We start from the raw sequence: 9,150 nt of genomic DNA on the forward strand, positions 1-9,150 counted from the left end.
CTATCCTCTACGGCCCGCGTCTACCCGAAGGGACCTGCAGTCTGTTGCCGCAAGCCCTGCAACTCTCCCCAACTAAGAGGATTTATGTTTTCCCTGTTTGGACATTTCCTGTTAAGGATTGAGGATTATGTTTTCTCTGTTTGGACTTTAATAAACTCAGTTTCTGTTAAGTCTCTTTTGGGTCCTCACTCACCTGCATAACAAACTTCTTCACAGTGAAATGATCTTGACTGGTGATCTCAACTGGTGTTGATTAAAACCTCTTGCTCCTACCTGGCACGCAGGCGTCCCATCTAGAGCTCTGGAAATGCAAATGCGCTACGCTAAATGCTAATAGTATTAGTTAAAACTCAAATGTTCATTAAAATACACATGCAGGGGATTGAATTAAAGCTACACTCGTTGTGAATCCAGGCAACAAGTCAGAGTTTTAAAATGCTTTTCGGCGAAAGCATGAGAAGCTATTATCTGATAGCATGTAACACCCCAAAAGACCCGCATGGGACGTAAACAAAAATAATTAGCATAGTCGGCGCTACACAAACCGCACAAATAAAATATAAAACATTCATTACCTTTGACCATCTTCTTTGTTGGCACTCCTAGATGTCCCATAATCACTATTGGGTCTTTTTTGAGATTAAATCGGTCCATATATAGCCTAGATATCGATCTATGAAGACTGTGTGATAAACGGAAAAAAATAGCGTTTCATAACGTAACGTCATATTTTAAAATTCAAAAAGTTGACGATAAACTTTCACAAAACACTTCGAAATACTTTTGTAATGCAACTTTAGGTATTAGTAAACGTTAATAAGCGATCAAATTAATCACGAGACTAAGTGTTTTCTATAGGGGTCCGTCTTGAAATACTGTCCGTGTATTTCTCAACCAAAATATCCGGTCGGAGACCTGAAGAAAAAGCCTGTCGCTTGTTCGTTTGACCAAGAAACAAAGAATTGGCAAATGACAAGACTGTTGACATCGTGTGGAAGCTGTAGGTACTGCAACCTCAGCCCTATTTAATGTCTTTCGCCCATAACAATGGGTTGAAGCGGCGGATGGATATATTTTTCCACTTTCAGTGATCAGATTTTTTTCTGCACTTTTCAATGAAACGCACGTTCTGTTAAAGTCACAGCCGTGATTCAACCAGTTTTATAAACGTCTGAGTGTTTTCTATCCACACATACTAATCATATGCATATACTATATTCCTTGCATGAGTAGCAGGGTGCTGAAATGTTGCACGATTTTTAACAGAATGTTCAAAAAAGTAGAGGGTCGACTGAAGAGGTTAAATGATATCACTGAAGCCCTTGACAAAAACCAGCACTGTGTCTCACTTTTTATTGATCTCTCTAACGCTTTTGATAAAGTTGATCATGCTATACTAAGGCAGAGATTGTCGAGTGTAGGTCTTTCGGAGCATGCAGTTGCATGGTTTGCTAACTATCTGTCTGATAGAACTCAGTGCACTCAATTTGATGGGTTCATGTCTGTTAAATTGTCTGTCTGTAATGGTGTGCCCCAAGGCTCTGCACTTGGTCCTCTCTAATTCACTATTTATATAAATCATTTAGACAGAAATGTCCAAAATAAGCAACTTCATTTTTATGCTGATGATACTGTTATTTACTGTTGTGCCTCATCTCTTACAAAAGCTTTCCAGAACTTGCAAAATGCTTTTTATACTGTTCAACATACTTTGTGTCAATTGAAGCTTATCCTCAATACTGACTAAACTAAACTAATGGTGTTTTCTAAAGCAAGAAATAGACCTCTGAACTTTTCACCTATTATTACCTGTCAGGGCATTGAGATTGAGACTGTAACCTCATATAAATATCTTGGGATTTTAATTGATGACGGCCTCTATTTTAAATTGCATATTCAACAACTTACAAAAAAAATTGAAGTTGAAATTTGGATTTTATTTTAGGAAAAAGGCCTGTTTTTCTTTTGAAGCCAGAAGGAGGCTCGTATCAGCTACATTTATGCCTTTACTAGACTATGGGGATATTTTATATATGAATGCTTCCGCTCAGTGTTTGAGATCAATTGACATCCTTTACCATGGCACTTTGAATTTTATTTTAAACTGCAAAACACTTACGCACCACTGCACTTTGTATATCAGGGTTTGCTGGCCTTTTCTTGTCACTCGTATGCTTAGTCACTGGTATACTTTTATTTACAAAGCCATTTTGGGTTTACTACCTTTTATTTGGGCATTTTTATTGTTCAGAAATATGCTGGGTACTCTCATCTTTCGCTGGACTTTATCCTGCTAACTGTTCCAAATGTTGGAACTGAATTTGGTAAAAGGACTTTTATGTACTCTGCGTCATCGTCTTGGAACGACTTACAAAATACTTTTACACTGGAAGAAGTTGTCTCGATTGGTATTTTTAAGTCACTGATGAATGATATTGAGACTGATTCCCTGACCTGTCAATATTTTTAATTAGCTGTTTTTGATCTTGATCTATTTTTGTAAATACTTGGTGCTGCCTATCTTGGCCAGGACGCTCTTGAAAAATAGATTTAATAAATCTCAATGAGCCCTTTCTGGTTAAATAAAGGTTTAATAATAATAATAATAATAATAATAATAATAGTATTGATTGATGGGCCTATGGAGAATACTTTGGGGGGGAATTCCACCTACATGTTTTGATTGCTTTATTTAGACAGATTAGAAACAGGAGACAGAGAATGAGTGAAAGTGGGACAGACGGAAGCAGGAATTGGACCCCCAAAGTATTCTCCATAGGTGGCAGGGAAGTCCGGCGCAGGAGAATCGAACTGAGTGTAATGGAGTTATTTAATAACAATAAACGAAACATACTCCAAACACTAAAAAAAAGGGTACGAAGACCCGACGCACACCAATACAAAAAGAAATACAACACTGAAATACATCTCTGACAAAGACATGAGGGGAAACGGAGGGTTAAATACACAACAGGTAATGAATGGGATTGAAACCAGGTGTGTAGGAAGACAAGCCAAAACCAATGGAAAATGAAAAATGGATCAATGATGGCTAGAAGACCGGTGATGTCGTCCGCCGAGCACCGCCCGAACAAGGAGGCTTCGACTTCGGTAGAAGTCGTGACAATTTCATTGGAATTTCAATGGACTTTTACATACTCAAACACACAGCCACACTGTAAAAAATTATTCTGGATTGAATTGAAATCGACTCAAAAAAAGTCATTATAATGATTTGTTAATTTAATTTAACCAAAACATTTAATAATAAATCAAACGTAATGTTTCTCGAAATGTAAGTGTATTTTATATGAGCATAACCAAAAATGGAACTAATTAGAAGTCTGGTTTTAATCTCCTTGCATATGGCTCTGTTGTTATAGGATTGTGTTTTTTATTTTATACAATGTTGTATGCACGTTGGAAGAAATAAAAATATACTTCTATATTAGTATTAAGCAGCTTGTTGTGCCATGAGATGTAATGAATCATGATGAACGTATATAAAAACCATCAGGCAAAATTACATTCACTGAGACAATCCATTCCCACATTTCCAACTTTTAACGGAATAGGAAAATATAGTATCCTGCAATGCCGGCTGCATCCTCCAGTTACTGCTGTTGGAGAGCAGAGGTGCTACTCAACATACAGTAGACTGCCAAAATGGGTTAAACTGGAAACTGATCAGATACATTAATAAATACAGAAGAAGTGATCTAATTCTGCACTAGACAGGATGTTAAACTCCACAGTAGTGTTTAGAAGATATAGAGAGACTAAATGACAACAAAGGAGAAGGTATCTAATTCTGCACTAAACAGAACTTGAAACACCAAAATACTGTTTTCAACTTATTCCGGTAGTGCTCCCAGTGTTTGGCAAGGGGTTGCACAACACTTCATTAAGTGGTGTTACATCACACTGTCATGTCTCAAAACTTCTCAGGGTGATGTGTTTCAATACTCCAGGGAAGTTAAGGTTTTGTCTCCTTTGCGCTGGTGGCAGCTCGGTTGCCACTCGTTTTGGTGTTACAAAGCACTTCATTTTAACAGTGCATGGTGAAAAAGCAGAAATTCACTACTTTCATTCATCTGCTTGCTCTGCCCTCATATTCATCCTCACATTGAAGTGTTCTACCATTTTCTTTTCAGGACAACCAGGGCTAGAATCCAACCATTTTGACATAAACAGTTGCTTTCATGAGTTTTATTGACAAATGTCAATAAAAGAATAAGGTCCTCCAAGCAAAAACCTGAATAAAAAGTTATGAGAATACTGTAAGTACAGAAATTGTATGCTCAGTCAGAAATTAATATCCAACTAATAGTGACAACTTTGTTGTAGTTTGTGACAGAAACTATGTTAGCTTATTACATTATTAAAGATACTCCTGGTATTTCTTATTATCTGTGTAGAAAAAAACCTTACCTTCTAATGACTATTGTGTGGCTTGTGAGCATGTTCATGAGAGACTGCTTTTCATAAGCAAAGTAAGTAACTATCCTTGCATGAGCCTTGGCTTGTACGGGCCATACTGGGTTACCTTTTCATAGTGGGGTCATAATAGTTTGTTGCTCAAAATGTTCCAACTTTACAGACGTTTTTGTGAGAAGAATTGTTTTTGGGATCTGACCTTGTCTCAGAAACAACGCTCTCGCTCAGCCACCGTTAATTGCACAGCCTAATGGTTAGTATCAGCGTGTGCAGAATAAATAGACGAATCCAATGCAACAACCCCAGAAGTCTGTAGCTTAAACACATCATGTTTAAAAGGGGTTAGAAAAGCTCTAAATCAGATGTAATTGTGGGAAGCAAAGTGTTTAATCAAAAAGGATCCATGATCTTAGCAGTACCCCTTCATCCAACCTCATTAAACCCTACAATATATTATCATTTCTATAGACATGATTCTTAGCTTTGGTCCACTAATTCATTCCAATCAATGCATTTATAAAGCCCCTTTCACATAAGCAGTTGCCACAAAGTGCTTTTACAGTGCACTGTCAGTGGACAGTCACAAAGTGTTTTTACATTCCGCTAGGTTTTAGTCACTCTCGATGTAGTCAGCACTTTAGTGTAGCTTGGTTTTTCCCTACTAGTTGAACCTTTTGTCGTAAATAACTTCCTGAAACCAAGCAGAAGATGATATTTGGTGCAGAATGCAGGAATTCCATATTGTTAGCAATATATTGGCCTTTGGTTCAACTCTACTCAAAACAGAGGTCTTAAACATGGCCTAAGTACGTATGTTGATTGAATTGAAGATCTCTCAATGCACTTGAACATGTTCTCATAACCTAGCAAGCTTTGTGACAGAAGTTTAACCAGGACAATCACCTTTCCTATTGCAAATTTCATTTGATTATCTTTAGAAAAAGTTTCAGAACCCAAGCTCTGCTGTCAAGCTAAATAAAAAGGGTGCATGGAAGGAACATATAATGTATTTTCAATTTGATTAGCTTTTGCTTTCTTTCCTCTCACATTTTGCAATGTTTTAATCTCATAGTTCTTCTCAGAAGTTTTCAGAATTAAACCCACAACCTTGGAGATGCTAGCACCACCACACTCTTATCAACTGAGTCACACAGGACCAGTTTATTGGTTGTAAAAATTAAGTAAAAAATGCTCAGATCAAATGAATTGCAATACGTCTTTTACAAGAAAAGCACATGAAATAATTGTGATATGTGCTGGATATCATGCATATCAGATACCGGATAGGCTTGTCACGTAATGGTTGAGCTAATACTTGGATGGTTGATTAACACTATAATAATTCTGCACATGCTCATGCACAGGCTTTGATTAAATTCTGACCATTCTTGCAATGTTCATTACGTGTACTTGAAGAATAATTGACTGATTGCAGGCATAGAAAACAAGTATAAGCTCTTCAATCTGATGAGGAAGATCTTGAATATCATGTCATGCATTTTGCATGGCACTTCTTCTCAGAGAGGCGGGAGACTCAGCGCTACAGCCTGACCCATGAGGGGAAAGGTTATCACAAAATTAGCACATGTGGTTTTCAACAGGCCTTATCACACAGGGTTAATATCTTGGGTCAAACACAATGACTTGTCCGACTCTGCTCTGAATCTTGAGTGAGGACTATGCATAGAGGAAACATGACTGGATTTCAAGATGCAGTTGTCTGTATTCAAACAATAATACAGCAACTATCTCTATACAGAATGCAAATTGAGTTTCACTGAATCGATCCTATTAATACTTTTTTTCAAACTAGTAATATTTTTGAGACATGAAAAGTGGCAAGGATACATTTATGATTGCAACAACAAAATGTATAGTCTTGAGATAATGTTATAATGTATAGTCTTGAGATAATGTGATAAAAGGTATCTTTTAGTTGCAGCCCATTGTACATCAGAATTTATAAAAATACAGAAATACCTTGTTTACATACTGTAAGTATTCAGACCCTTTGCTATGAGACTCTAAATTGAGCTCAGGTGCATCCTGTTTCCGTTGATCATCCTTGAGATGTATCTACAACTTGATTGGAGTCCTGCGGTAAATTCAATTGATATTACATGATTTGAATCGGCACACACCTGTTTATATAAGGTCCCACAGTTGTCAATGCATGCCAGAGCAAAAACCAAGCCATGAGTTCGAAGGAATTATCTGTAGAGCTCCGACACAGGACTGTGTCGAGGCACAGGTCCCCAAGAACAGTGGCCTCCATCATTCTTAAATGGAAGAAGTTTGGAACCACCAAGACTCTTCCTCGAGATGGCCTCCGGCCAAACTGAGAAGGGCCTTGATCAGGGAGGTGTGCAAGAATCCGATGGTCACTCTGACAGAGCTCCAGAGAACCGCTGTAGAGGTGGGAAAAATCTCCAGAAGGGCAACCCTCTCTGCAGCACTCCTCCAAGCAGGAGGAGTTTATGGTAAAGTGGCCAGACGGAAGCTAATCCTCAGTAAAAGGCACATGACAGCCTGCATGGAATTTTCAGAATGGCACCTAAAGGACTCTCAGACCATGAGAAATAAGATTCTCTGGTCTGATGAAACCAAGATTGACCACTTTGGCCTGAATGCCAAGCGTCACATCTGGAAGAAAGCTGCCACCATCCCTACGGTGAAGCATGGTGGTGGCGGCATCATGTTGTGGGGATGTTTTTCAGGGTCAGGGACCGGGAGACTAGTCAGGGTCGAGGGAAAGATGAACAGAGCAAAGTACATAGAGATCCTTGATTAAAACCTGCTCCAGAGCACTCAAGAGCTCAGATTGGTGCGAAGGTTCACCTTCCAATAGGACAACAATGCTAAACACACTGCCAAGACAATGCAGGAGTGTCTCCGAATCTTTGAGTGGCCCAGCCAGAGCCTGAACTTGAACGGGATTGAACATCTCTGGAGAGACCTGAAAATAGCTGTGCAGCGATGCTTCCCATCCAAGCTGACAGAGCTTGAGAAGCTTTGCAGAGAAGAATGCAAGAAACTCCCCAAATACAGAAGTGCCAAGCTTGTAGTGTCATACCCAAGAAGAATCAAGTCTGTAATCGCTGCCAAAAGATCTGAATTCTTATGTAAATGGGACATTTAATTTATTATAATAAAAACAGTTTTTGCTTTGTTGTTATGGTGTGCTGTGTGTAGATTGATTAGGAAAAAAACAATTGAATCCATTTTAGTATAAGGTTGTAACATAACAAATTGTGGAAAAGGACAAGGGGTCTGAATACTTTCTGAATGCGCTGTATTGTTGTCCTACAGAGGCTTGTTTTTGTTGTTGGTCTTGTTGGTAAAAAATACTAGATAAATGCAGCAGCAATTATGGTGACCAGCAAAAATGTAGTATACTGCACACCACAGGTGCTATTTAATTTAACTAGCCAAGTCAGTTAAGAACAAATTCTTATTTACAATGACGGCCTACCCCGGCCAAACCCTAACCCAGATGACACTGGGCCAATTGTGCATCGCCCTATGGGACTCCCAATCACGGGTGGTTGTGATAAAGACTGGATTCGAACCAGGGTCTGTAGTGACACCTCTACCACTGAGATGTAGTACCTTGGACCGTTTCAGCATTCGGGAGCCCAATTGATGTGCTAAAGTCACATCAATTGACAATTTTGCCACCTTTGTTTATAATTTTCAGAAGACATTATTGAGCTATCATTGGACCACAATGGGCTATTACGCTTTCACTTTTTGTTTACCAAATTTCATAATGGTAGTTCACAAATATCAAAAGCAATTACTGATCAAAGCATCAAAAATAAAACCACTAAACAGAAAGCATGTATTCAAAATGTCAAATGTGACTTGGTCAAAATGTCAAAAACAAAAGAAAACAACCTATTTTACACTGAACAAAAATATAAACATTTCATGTAAAAATTTCAAAGATTGTACAGAGTTACAGTTCATAAAAGGAAATCAGTCAATTGAAATACATTTATTAGGCCATAATCTACGGATTTCACATGAATGGGAATACAGATATGCAGCTATTGGTCAAAGATACATTTTAAAAATGTAGGGGCGTGGATCAGAAGACCTGTCAGTATCTGTGTGATCACCATTTTAGTCGAGTAGTGTGACACATCTCCTTCGCATAGAGTTATCAGGCTGTTGATTTTGGCCTGTGGAATGTTCTCCCACTCCTCTTCAATGTCTCTGCTGGACATTTGCGGGAACTGGAACATGCAGTCGTACACATCGATCCAGAGCATCCCAAACATGCTCGATGGGTGACATGTCTGGTGAGTTTGCAGGCCATGGAAGAAATGGGCCATTTAAAGCTAGCAGGGATTGTGTACAGATCCTTGTGACATGGGGCAATGCATTATAATGATGTAACATGATGTGATGGCAGCAGATGAATGACATGGCAATGGGCCTCAGGATCTTGTAACGGTATCTCTTAGCATTTCAATTGTCATCGATAAAATGTAATTGTTTTCATTTTCCGTAGCTTATGCCTTCCCATGCCATAATCCCAAAGCCACCATGGGGCACTCTGTTCCCAACGTTGACATCAGAAAATCGCTCGCACAAATGACGCCATACACTCGGTCTGCCATCTGCCCGGTACAGTTGAAACTGGAATTATTCTTCAGCATGCCAGAGGCCATTGAAGATTAACATTTACCTACTGAATTCGGTTACAAC

This window comes from Oncorhynchus gorbuscha, linkage group LG14 (genome assembly GCF_021184085.1).
Source record: "Oncorhynchus gorbuscha isolate QuinsamMale2020 ecotype Even-year linkage group LG14, OgorEven_v1.0, whole genome shotgun sequence".
Classification (NCBI taxonomy): Eukaryota; Metazoa; Chordata; class Actinopteri; order Salmoniformes; family Salmonidae; genus Oncorhynchus; species Oncorhynchus gorbuscha.